Raw genomic sequence first — 13,840 nt, forward strand, 5'->3', positions numbered from 1 at the left:
TGTTTCTGTGTCAATACCAGGCTGTTTTGATTACTGTAGCTTTGTGGTGTGGCCTGAAATCAGGTAGGGTGATTCTTCCAGCTGTGTTCTTTCTCGAGACTGTTTTTGCTCTGCAGGGTTAAAGCTGGAAATGTTGATGATATTATAAGTGTGCAACAATGAAATTTCATGTAACTGAATATCTTAGAATATAGAGTTGATATGTTTTATTAGGAATTTAAAGAACTGATATGAGAGTTTTGAAAATTGCTAACTATAAAGGAGGGAGTTTGCAATAACAAATATTTATATAAAATCTAACAGCTATTTTATTGTACTTGTAATGTTTCTTATTACATATTTACTTGAGGAATACATCTGCTGATAGGCCAGCATAGCCTAAAAGTATTTTGAATTTTTAGAAACTTAAAATTCAGTGTCTGATTCACATCTTCTAAAATATATGTTCTTCTGCAAATCTTCCTTTGAATGATAAGAATATAATTACAGGAAAATTTCAGATTCTTTAGGTCCTGATAGAGGATTCTGAAAAAGTATGAGGATGACTTAGTAAACTCCTAGGTATAACAATAGCCCAGATATGTATATTGTTGATATTTCCAGAAGAAGGCCAATAAGTATTGATTATTATGATCTAAAAGAAATCATAATAGTCAATTATAATTAACACTAAAGAAAGGACACTGAAGGAAACAAAATACAGGTCTAAACTAAATATATTCTCTCAGGAGGCACAAGGATAAAACAGAATTTGAGGTTGCTACTACAGGGAACTGGGGAATGAATATTCTATTTATGCATCTAAGATTCTGAATGATTCTACATCCTCAACTCATTGGTGTTTTTACCTAGAAGGACAGGAGTTTTAAGAACCAGTCCATTTTCTGTTAGTTTTGGTCTGTCTTTAGCTAGTGCTTTAAGAGAATATTATGTACCAGAGTCACCTGGAGAAGTGTTAAATGCAGAGTCCTGGGCCATATCTGGCCTGCTGACTCAGGACACAGGCAGTCTAACAAGCTCCCCAGGTGAAACTCACTGAAACTTAAGAACGTCTCAACAAATGTACTTTTCTCACTAGATAGAGGTTTAGCTAGAGGTTCAGTCCTATTAATGCCGCCAGTTTTATAGAAGTGTTACCAACAAAAACTCTAGCATTTCTTTGAGATCTTCAATTTGGACTTGATTTAGACACAGTAAGTCTAAGTTAATATGCCAATTAGTTGCAACCTCATTACAAATAGGAAGTCCTCAGACTTTTCAGGAAAGAGACTGTCAAGAAATCACTTAATTTGTTGATGATTCCACTTTGAGCATACATCTGTCCCTGTCAAATTCACAAGTGTGGGGTCACTGAGGAGCCGAGACTGCACCTCTGCTCTCAGCCAGGACATGTGGAACGCTTGTGTATTCTTAAACACCCACAACCATCTCTCCAAGGGAGATGTTGAATTAAATAGCAGTTTAAGACTAATAAAGTAGTGCCCAGATCAAGCAAAAGGTTGCCTTCTAACATTATGAGGACATTCTCCTTGTGAATTTTCAAGGATAAAATAAGAGATTGGGCATTTGATTCCTTTTCCTCCTCCTCTTCCTCCTCATAGGGAATGTCTAATTGTTTTATCTGAGTCTTATTCCCTTTGTTCTCATATTCTTTTAAAAATGCTCAGTGAAGTGCTGAATGTCTGGCAATGAGTCTATTATTCCATTCTAGTTTTTCTAGAATGTTTTAAATTATAGATGTTTAAATTCTAAATGTTTCTAGTGTATTAAACTTTCTGTTTCAGGCTTAAAGGTATTGGCAAAAAGTTAGTAGAAAGCTCATTACATTTGCAGCAGGAGTTACTTATGAAAACTGTCTAAAGGTATTAAAGAACTTGTCTCTGAATTCTCCAATGGATGGTTCCTTTCTTTGCTTATAAGACGGGATCAGCATTCAATCTGTGCTCACAGGAGGGGAGAGTTTCCAAAAGACCTTGTCTAATATACACAACTTTTCTAAATTCTTCTGATTTCTTATGCAAATTGGGGTCTTTGAATCCTATCTTTCCATTCGACTCTTTCATAACAGAACACATATGTACTATTTGATATACACTTGGGGTTACTGGATTATTGATTCCTAAAACTATTTCTAATTCCTCTGCAAATTTTATCACTTGGCTTTTTGGCTCAGTATGAGACCAGACCTTAAAACAATGCAATTTTCCCTGTTTCTGATGGTGAGGGGAGGGGTGGTTAATTTTATGAAGTAATTGCACTTTGGAGATTTTTCTAGACAGTTAGGAGGTAAAAGGAAGAAGTCAAAGGAAGTAGAGAAACTTAAGTTGGGGGAAGATAAATAATAAAAGAGCTATTTGATTTGTACTAAGACTTGGAAGACTCTAAAAGAGACCATTTTTAGTTTTTCACTTTTTGTTTGCCTTGGCGAAGACATTTTAAGGGAACAATTTTGGAATCTAAATGCCTTAGATATTCCCTCAGAAACATAAAAAAAAAAAGCAGAACATTGGATATTTGGGATGCTGTGCTAGTGCTAAATCACTTCAGTTGTATCCAACCCTTTGTGGACCAATGGGCTGTAAGCCTGCCAGGCTCCTCTGTCTATGGAATTCTCCAGACAAGAACACTGGAGTGGGTAGCCATTCCCTTCTCAAGAGGATATTCCTGACTCAGGGATCAAACCCAGGTCTCCTGCACTGCAGGCAGATTTTTTACCATCTTAGTCAGGGAAACAAGTGAGCTGAGGCAAAACATCCACAGGATTTTCCAAAATTCAAAAGACACTTTCTGAACTTTTCAGTCCTCAGGGTCAGTTTGAGTAATGGATTTATCTACCTTACCCACATCCCCTCGCTGTGAACTCTTCCTTTGTAAATATACAACAAAAGATGACAGCGATAGAGACAAATTGTGTTGTAAGTAATAGCACTGACTTCCACCAAAGATAAAAGTTATTTAACTGAACATATAATCAAAGGATTCCTAAAATGAGTTTCTTATTTAAAGAAGACAAAATAAACTCAGCATTTGGGGACCTTTAAAGAAAAGAAATCAGAGTTGGGACTCAATGCAAGACTTACCTCATCATCCCACTCACAGAGGCCAACAGCTTCCTGTACCAGCAAGAGGCTCAAAGGGCCAAAGAGGCAACCATGGTTCCAACTTGAGGTCCTGGACCATGGCCAAGAGAAGTTCTTGATTAGATTTTTACAGATCCCCAGTATTGTTGAACATTGGTTTCCCCCAGATGGCATCCAAACAGTCCATCAATAAGACAAATCTGAGTTTAGGTTAGAGAAGCATGGGAGAACACTATCTTGATAGTCCCTTAGAGGCAGTGGTGTGCTGAACCTAACTCCTGTTAGCCTGAGAAGGATCACCTTGGTAACTTGAAGTCAGCCATGATAGGAATACTTATACCACAGAAATCACCAAATTCCACAAATCAGGAATCCCCGCCCCCCCCCCCCCCCAGCCCCAGTGAGCTACTTACCTCAATAACATCTTAGGGTGTAGAAGCAAAGTTGGAATATTTAGGAGATGTTGAAGTTTGTTTTTGGGGGTTTCCCTGGTGGTTCAGATAGTAAAGAATCTGCCTGCAATGCAGGAGATGTGTGTTTGATCCTTGGGTGGGAAAGATCCCCTGGAGATGGAAATGGCAACCCATTCCAGAATGCTTGCCTCAAGAATCCCATGGATAGAAGAGCCTGGTGGGCTACAGTCCATGGGGTTGCAAGAGATTAAACATGAAGTTTGTTTAAGGCAAGTCTCTTAATCAGAAATTTTCGGTAGGATTAGGTAAAGATCGTAATATAAAAGTTTAGGATTGAAGATACAACAAGGAGAGGATTTAAAGCAAGGATTTCCAAGAGTCTTGAAAATTTTGATACTATCTGTTGAGATGTCAAACAGTTTGATGTTAATTAAAATAAGTCTTTTGATGTGTTCTTGAGACAGTAAAATTGCTTAAAACTTTTATCTTTCTGAGCAAGAGTTCCCTAGAGCAATAAAGTTGTATTGATAAAAACAATGAAATAATAAAGTTATGTTAATGTATAGAGTAAGTTATGTGGATGTGGATGGTTTTGGTTCTCACATATAATGCTTGAGTCTTCAAATTATATAAGAATTAAGGATAGGTTTCTATGGAACTATCACATCAAAAAGAAAAAGCTCATAGGAAATGTTCACTTGAAACTACTGTTCATTTTCAGCTTTAACAAAAAAACAAATAAAAAATTTTTCTGACTTCACATTCTACTAGTATCTAAAGTCTTTTTTTTTAGACTAACATCTAAAATCAGTCCATGGGGTCGTAAAGAGTCAGACATGACTGAGTGACTGAACTGAACTAAACTGAAAGTCTTTTCCAAATGTTTAGTTTTTAATATGTCACTTTATCAAATGATAATAATTTAATTTAAATATATTGCATTTGTTTATTTGGGGAACCCAATTAAGAAATTTCTTTTCAGTGTCTTTTAAGGTACAATTAATGAACAACTTCACTTCCAGTCATTTGTTTCTACAAGACAACAATGTCAGTGGACAGCTCATTTAACATATCTGAAGTAGGTATCATATATGCCTATTTGTTATCATTTCAACTGTTAAGTACAATTTGTATTATTTCTTTCTTTTGTTTAGCAGAATGACAGGGTCAGAAGTCTGCAAGGGTTCAGAAATGAATTACTTGAGAGAAGAAAGAAAAAAAATTATTTTAATTAGACAAAAGAGAATCTTTAAATCATAAAATTTGAAAGCATCATTAACTTCCCCAATTCAATCTCATCTTTGCCCTATTGTGAACATTTCTAATGGGGAATAAGGACAGTATTTCTCTTTGTGGCTTATTATTCTTAAAATATTCTCTGTATTGAGCTAAAATCTATTCCCTTCCTTGTCCCTTCATTCTTCCTTCTGGAAATATATAAAGTAAATCAACTCCCTATACAGTTTAACACACTGAAGACACAATTATTGGGTTTTGATTATTTTTAGTTTTTTAGGTGTTTTTTTTCCCCCCTAAGAAAGGCAACTTGAGTTTATTCAACCATTCCTCTGTTTCAGAGATATTCAATGTATGGACCAATACTAACCCATGGCTGTTCCTTACCCTTTGGAAACTGTAAGTTATAGATCCACATCAACATAAAGAACTGTGGCAGAATATAAATCAGCATGCTGGGACTTCCCTCATGGTCCAGTGGTTAAGAATCTGCCTGCCAATACAGAGGACAAGAGTTCAATCCCTGGTCAGGGAACTAAGATCCTACATGTCACGGGACAACTAGTTGCAGCATATGCTGCAACACATAGCCCACGTGGTACAACACAGTGTCTGCACACTGCAAGAAGACCCAGCACTGCCAAAATTTAAAAAAAGAAATCAACATATTTGCTATCATCATTGAAAAATTGTTTCTATGAAAAACTAAAGCTAGCTGAATTTAAAAGCATGTTTACTGATATAGTTGATTTACATTGTGGCATAAACTTTTTCTTCTTGTCACAACCTGATGGTTAAACAGTTGAACCAACTAGTTTGATTGCACTTGTTCCATATGACATGATTTCCAGATCCATTCTCATCATTCTTCTCGAGATCAGCCTCCAGAATACAACCAACATTTTCAGAGAAACTCTGCTGAAAATATAGTGGAAAGCATTACATCCCTGAATCTGGACATTATTTGTCTTGGAACAACCTAAGAGTTTTTAGTGAATTTTTAATCAAGTACACCCAGCTGATCAGATAAACAGAACCTCTTTCAAATTCTATGGCTATTGATAGTCCACTATTCCAAAGTAGCTACCTACTAGCTATTCTGTCCAATTTTGTGTCATTTGCTAATATGTATTATGCAACTTTTGCTGTATTAAAAAACAACCAAACACCCCCAAACTCAGTCAATTTAAACAACCACCCTTTAAAATAAATTTCTCATGAGCATGGTTCAGCTAGTCAATTATGGTGACCTTAGCTCAGATATTCTGACCATGACTTGGCTTGTTCAAACATCTGCCTTCAGCTGGTGGTTGGCTAGATGACTGGTCTAGGATGGCTTCCCTGAAACAACTCAGCTCTCTTCCACAGGATTTGGATCTGCCAGCAGGGAGGCTTGTGTTTGTTCTCATGGCTGTGACAGGGTTCCAAGAGAGAGAGGAAACACACAAGACCTCTATAAGAATCAGTCCCATCCCTGCCATAAAGTAGAGCAGAGAAGGGTGGAAAAGACCTGGAGGAGGACAAAGGTAAAATAACTATTGTGATGCCAATGTGTTCTTCCAAGTTCTCACAAAATTTGAAAATGGCACTGAAAGATACTTTTCATGGAAGACCTTCTTAATGATAAGCTGTTTCAGAATGTATTATTTAACCAGTCATGACTACCATTGAGAGCTTTTATTCAACCCATGTTTTTCCATCATGTTTCACTGAATCCCATCATAAGGGTTCAGTGAAAAACTGTCAAACTTGCTGCTGCAGATAAGAAATCATCATAGTTTCCTGAGCACAAATGATCATCACTGCATTATTTATGATAGCAAAGTATTGAAAAGACTGCAGGAATGAATAACTTACTATGGTAATTTACATAATAACTTATTTCGTGTGGTTTTTAAATTTTAAATAACTGATGAAATAGGAAAATGCTTACAGTTTAATTTTAATTCAAAGATAAACAATGAGGCACAATACAAACAAAATTATATATCCTTTTATAGGCTTTATGCCTAATGAAGAAGCATTTCGAAATCCTAGAAACAAATACAATAAAAATACATTTATTATCTTTGGATGGCAAGATTATAGTGATTTTTGTTTTCAGCTTAAACTTTTAGATACTTTTGACATTTTCTGCAATGGACATATGTAACATCATCATCATCAAAAAAAAAAAAAAAAAAGCATGCATTCAGTGGTTTTCCATTTTGTAATTTTCCTGAGAATTAAAATCAAGCTCACATTTCCCTCGCTTTGGAAAACTGTGTATTTGACCACTGCCAATTGATATTCATTGAGATAGTGAATTGAATGGTCCTAATTGAGGGAGATCTGGATCTTTCCCAAAATCATAGTAGCTGGATTTTAATAACTACTTCATTGTCATTTTAATTTTAAAAATATTTCTTGCTGTCATATCACTTATGGTTTCTTTTTCTAATGACTGCCAAGAATATACAGGATTTTATGACTTTATTTGGAGCATTACTTGATATCTATGCTAGAACTGATAAAAAGGGAGAAGTTCTCTGGGACAGGATAGGAAAGCAAGAGAAAAAATATCTCTCAAGCATTGATAACCATCTTTGTTGTATCGTTGGTGTGGCTGAGGAACCTTGTCAGCTAGCTGCATCTATCTTGGCACTGTCTTTTTAGCCTTTTAATTCTTACTACCACTAAAAATCATATGTCACAAGATGACATTTAAAGCATCTGGATATTCAGATGATAGAAGAAAGCCTCTGATGATGCAAAACAGATTACCCTATTCTGGTTAAGGGATGTAGTGTGAAAATGAGTAAATCACATTCCAGACACAGTGTCATCCAGAGGCATTCTGATGGAATAAAGATGGACACAAATTCTTTGATTCTCCTCCCATTGGGAAGTTGCATCTCTACCCCTCCTTTTCAGTCTAAGTGGATTCTGTCACTGGCTGACCAATAGAATATGACAGAAACAACACTGTGCTAGTTTCCAGGTTCCATCCTCAAGCTACGGGTACCTTCTATTTCCTGCCGCTTGGAACACGCACTCCTGGAAGCCAGCTGCGGGGCTGTGAGAAGTCCGAGCTGCGTGGAGAGGCCACATCTATGTGCTCCAATCAGCATCCCCAGACGAGCTCAACTGCAGGCCTGTGAATGCACCTCGGACAACCAGCAATGTCACAGGTTGAGATGCCTCCAACTGCAGCTGCTAACTGACTCCATTTATGTGAAAGACCCCCAGGAAGATCCATCCAGCTGAGCTCAGTCAACTCACACAACTGTGGAAAATAAAAATAAGTTGTTGGTTTAAGACACTGAGTTTAGGGATGATTTGTTAACTCATAGCAAAAAAAAAAGGGAGCACTAGCCGTTGTTAGCTGGCACTGTTGCATCTGAAATAAAATTTGAAAAGTGTTACAAAAAATAGATGGTGACATCACATTTCTGTAGAGCTATCTTTCAAATTCAAATGGAGAAACACTAAGTAGAATGTACTGTTTCTTACCATTCCAAGTTATATACAGATGTGATGATCAAAGAAACCAAGAAAAAATCAACGCAGGATAGTCTTTCATGTTTGGAAATGATAAGATACTACTTTGTGCACATCACTTTACAGTTTACCACAACCCTGAGAAATATGAATAGTACCATTTCACTTTTTGTCTTTTTTATCCTCCTTCCCTCCCTCACTTCCTTGTCTCTGCCTCCATTTTCCAAGTTGTTTTCACTCCACTGCACTCACCCTCAACAGAAGCCTGTTTTATCTCCATAATCTCCCCCATTATATTTATAGTACATGAGATACAAAGGAGGCTGCTCAAGCTGGGTCCATTTGAAGTCTGTAAGCAGTCTCTAAGGTGAAAGGGTAAACCTGAGCAGAATTTCACCCAGCAATACCCTCATGTGCTACCTTTCCATGACAACAAAAATACCAGATGTATAAATCCTTGTTATTCTCAAGGACAGAGTTTAAGTATTTTCCAGTGTTTTACAACTCTGTTTTCCTTCTAGGTATCCCAAAGTTGATCACATCTGATATGGTTAAGGAAGGTGCCACTGTAATCGACGTTAGTATCAACTATATCCATGACCCAATCACAGGAAAGACAAAACTTGTTGGAGATGTGGACTTTAAAGGTAATAAACTGCATCTTTTTTGACGAGTGAAGAAAAACAGAGGTTCAACTTTGCATGTTTTGATAGTTGAAAGAGAGATTTTCTATTTGATTGGGGCATTACTTTTTATAATTTTTTTTAAGATTATTTATTTTGGCTGTGGTGGATCTTTGTTGCTTCACAGACTTTTCTCTAGTTGCCGTGAGCAGGGGCTACTCTTCATTGTGTTGCACAGGCTTCTCATTGCAGTGGTTTCTCTTGTGGAGCACGGATTCTAGGCTTGCAGGCTTCAGTAGTTGCAGCTCATGGGTTCAGCAGTTGCAGCTCACAGGCTGTAGAGCCCTAGCTCAGTAGTTGTGGCACATGGGCCTAGTTGCTTCACGGCACGTGGGATCTTCCTAGACCAGGGTTTGAACCCGTGTCCCCTGCATTGGCAGGCAGATTCTTAACCACTAGAGCATCAGGGAAGCCCTGATGATTATTATTAATCATTACATTAATCTTTCCTCTGATGGAAAAGAGTTTAATGACACTCACATATTTCCTTCCTTCTGCCTGACTCCTTTCCTTCCTACCTTCCTTCTTTCTTTCCTTCTGTCCTTCTTTTCCTCCTCTTCCTTCTTGGGAGAAAAATATAATAACATCACTAATATTTAGTTTTAAGATTAAATTCCTTGTAGTGCAGTTTTCTTAGTGAGCATTGTTTTGACTGTTGGGAGCATATCTCTGTCCTTCATCATCCATGCTTTATACTCAGCCATTCATTCTCAGAGCCAGAAGGCGTCTTGGGATGTGTTTGCTAGCCTTCACTATATTTCAGATCTAAATAGTTCCCTGGATAATTCAAGTCGTTATCCCTCACTTGTGTTTTAAAGAGGATGAGAAAGAGGAATTAGGTTAACATTACTATGGCCAATGAAGGAGATAAAGCAGCGAATGTCTAGAAACAAAAGAAATTCTAACCCAATGTCTTTGCTGTATAGATGAAGAAACTTAACCCTGAGATAGATATATTTTTAGATGTCTGACCCCTAATCCAATTTTACTTCCAGTATCTTTGTCAAATACTTACCTGCACTGGCCTTTTCAGTATAATCTAGGAATCTTAGCTAATAATACATGCATATAATAAAATAGAGATATTTTCATATTAGAAATATTTTATATATTGGATTACTCCTTGGAAGGAAAGTTATGACCAACCTAGATAGCATATTTAAAAGGAGAGACATTACTTTGCCAACAAAGGTCTGTCTAGTCAAGGCTATGGTTTTTCCAGTAGTCATGTATGGATGTGAGAGTTGGACTGTGAAGAAAGCTGAGCGCCAAAGAATTGATGCTTTTGAACTGTGGTGTTGGAGAACACTGTTGAGAGTCCCCTGGACTGCAAGAAGCTCCAACCAGTCCATCCTAAAGGAGATCAGTCCTGGGTGTTCATTGGAAGGACTGATGCTGAAGCTGAAACTCCAATACTTTGGCCACCTCAGGTGAAGTGTTGACTCATTGGAAAAGACCTAATGCTGAGAAGGACTGGGGGCAGAAGGAGAAGGGGACGACAGGATGAGATGGCTGGATGGCATCACTGACTCAATGGACATGGGTTTGGGTAGACTCCAGGAGTTGGTGATGGACAGGGAGGCCTGGCGTGCTGCAATTCATGGGGTCACAAAGAGTCGGACACGACTGAGCGAATGAACTGATATATTGGATTGGTCATTCTGGCCAAAAAAGCAGGGTCATGCAAGAACTTCCTTAAGTTAAAAGTGTGTCTTTACAGACAAATTGAAAGGAAAAATCATGCTCTTTCTAAAAATAATTCAAACTTCACATGTTCTGTTGGAATTTGGTCATTAGCTGATGGTTTGCCTAAAAAGAAAAGGGAAACCTGAAGACAAAAACTCTGGAGACAGGATGATGAAGAGAGCAAAGTACAGATGAACCTTATCATCTGCTGCCCTCACAGGCTGTCATTCATGGAGCCCTGCCAACCTAGCAAGGTGGCTCTCCAAGTGAACATGGGTGTCTGTATGCATGTGTGTGTCCATACTGACCTCTTTAGGAAATGACCTCTTTTCTTTATTTAATTTTTCATGTTCAATCACTAATGTCAGGTATCAATAATATATTTGAATTTCTCAACTTGAAATTTCAAGTAAGGATAGATTTCATTTTAAAAAAGTTGACCTTATTTATTTTTTTTTTTTTTTACAGTCATTCTGCTTCTGGGTTACATTATAGTTACTGTGTGTTTATTGCAAAATCACCACACACTTATGATGCATCCAGATGGCATCGACAGCACATGACAACCAGCTCAACGCAAGAAAGCAGGGTGTTAAACACAGCTCACAACCTTGACTGTGCTTGTGGGGCAAGCTTACCTAGCTGGCAATTGGCAGTGTTTTATAAGACCCTTCTCCTATATGATATTTCATTTAATTCAGATTTTATGAAAAACGGTTTTAAAAAATGAGCATTTTGGGGTGGGTACATACACTGTCACATATAGATATACAATCTCTTGGTAGTATCTATTAAATTACAGTTATGCGTATCTAACTATATAATGAAACAAAAAAGGACATGACCATGAGAGACTAAGATATAAGGAAGAGCACTGGGCTGAGAGACTGAAGAGGTGCTCTAAGACCGAGTATTGCAACCCGTTAACTTAGCAACCTCTCTGGCCCTTGGACTGCAAGGAGATCCAACCAGTCCATCCTAAAGCAGATCAGTCCTGGGTGTTCACTGGAAGGACTGATGCTGAAGCTGAAACTCCAATACTTTGGCCACCTCATGCGAAGAGTTGACTCATTGGAAAAGATCCTGATGCTGGGAGGGATTGGGGGCAGGAGAAGGGGACGACAGAGGATGAGATGGCTGGATGGCATCACTGACTCGATGGACATGTGTCTGGGTAAACTCCAGGAGTTGGTGATGAACAGGGAGGCCTGGCGTGCTGCAGTTCATGGGGTCACAAAGAGTCGGACACGACTGAGCAACTGAACTGAACTGAACTGACTGGCAATGTTGTTATCAGTTGCAGCAATGATGGCAGTCCTTCCAGCTCTAACACTTGGTGCATCCTGGACATTCAGCTGAGTGTTGCCATGAGACTGTGTAAAAGCACAGAAACTTTCAGAAAGTCAGGTTTTTCTGATCCTAACATAAAACACGCCTATGTGATTTGTAATATTACTCTTGTCGCCCTGCTGGTTCATGGAGTCAGAGCCCTAAGACCTGGACCTAGGGTGCTGCTCTCAGCATAAAGGTGATGAACAGACTGCAAATTTATGAGCTATGACTTAAATTCGTTTATTTCCAAATTCAATTGACTACAGTATATGTGGGCCAATAATATATGAATGGGGGCTTCACTGGGGGCTCAGCGGTAAAGAATCCACCTGCCAATACAAGAGACATGGATTTGATCCCTGGGTGGGGAAGATCCCCTGGAGAAGGAAATGGTAGCTCACTCCAGTATTCTTGCCTGGGAAATCCCCTGGACAGAGGAGCCTGGTGGGCTACAGTCCACGCGGCCACAGAGTCAAACACAACTTAGCAACTAAACTACAACAACAACAAATGTATACATGACAGAAAGAACTCAACAAAGGCTCTTCGTAGATTTTGAGAGCCATCCTCTTACCAAGTAAGTCTGAACTATACTGAATTTGGCCATCTACTGGTCTGTGCTGCTTTATTCACTAAAAATTACATGTTGTAGTGAATAATACACCTCACACAGTAGCTGAAATACTCAGGAAAAATGTAAGCATTTGAAAATTTGGGGACTAGGACTAGAAACTTGCAATTACAGACCTGTTCTCTCATGTGCTTCTTAAACTTTTAACTCAGATCATCATTTCTGAACAATTCTGTCTTAATTAAATTTGTTTAAAAGACAGGTATGTGGACATATAAAAGGTGTGATGTAAAGAACACATGAAAACTGATTTTTAGTGTGGTTATTATTTAATCTAAAGGGAAAAGCCTATGTGAGTAGATTAAAAAATGTTAAGATCATAAAAATCAAAATGAAAAAAATCCATGGAGTTTTATGTAAGTCTACATGATCTCAGCAGTAAATTAAATCTCACCTACACCCTTTACCAGGTAAGATGTAACTTTTATTATGTAATCTACAGTATATGAAAATAATATGAGTTAATATATCTCATATTCAAACAATGCTTTCTAATGTTCATGTTGCCATTATACAGATTTCCTCTTTGGTCTTCATACTTACCAGGAATGAAGGTAGAAAAGATATTATCCTCATTTTAAAGATGAAGCTCAAAATTTTGAGACTTAGCCACTCTCAAACTACTACTGAGAGGAAAGTCCAGAAATCAAATCCCCATCTCTTCGCACTAAAACAAGCTTTTCTTTCTGTGTTAGATACAAATCATAAATATAAATCATCTTAAATAACGGTCATAAATTAATAGGAGAAAGGGTCCCTATCCCTTCTAATCAAGACATTTGATAATTCTAAAATATCCCAAGGAAGGCAGCGTTTCTTCTTCTTGTTGTTCAGTCATTCAGTCAGGAGACTGTGACTCCATGGACTCCAGCACATTAGGCTTCCCTGTCCATCACCAACTCCTGGAGCCTGCTCAAACCTATGTCCATTGAGTTGGTGATGCCATCCAACCATCTCATCCTCTGTTGTCCTCTTCTCCTCCTGCCCTCAATCTTCCCAGCATCGGATATTTTCTAAGTCGGCTCTTTGAATCAGGGGGCCAAAGTACTGGAGTTTCGGTTTCTGCATCAGTCCTTCCAATGAATATTTAGGACTGACTTCCTTTAGGATTAACTGGTATAATATCCTTGCAGTCCAAGGGACTCTCAAGAGTCTTCTCCAACACCACAGTTTAAAAGCATCAATTTTTCAGCGCTCAGCCTTCTTTATGGTCCAGCTCTCACAACCATATGTGACTATTGAAAGAACCATAGCTTTTACTATATGGACCTTTGTTGGCAAAGTAGTGTCTCTGCTTTT

The 13,840-nt window shown here is 38.0% G+C and overlaps 1 long non-coding RNA gene across 1 annotated transcript; it reads left to right on the top strand.

The window, feature by feature from the left end:
• The first annotated feature begins 7,057 nt into the window (after window positions 1-7,057).
• On the top strand, window positions 7,058-11,641 carry LOC136145077 (uncharacterized). The gene is made up of 3 exons (XR_010658677.1): window positions 7,058-7,899; window positions 8,731-8,856; window positions 11,047-11,641. It is a non-coding gene; the product is annotated as an uncharacterized lncRNA (long non-coding RNA).
• The last annotated feature ends 2,199 nt before the right edge of the window (window positions 11,642-13,840 follow it).

Source organism: Muntiacus reevesi, chromosome 12 (assembly GCF_963930625.1).
Source record: "Muntiacus reevesi chromosome 12, mMunRee1.1, whole genome shotgun sequence".
NCBI lineage: Eukaryota > Metazoa > Chordata > Mammalia > Artiodactyla > Cervidae > Muntiacus > Muntiacus reevesi.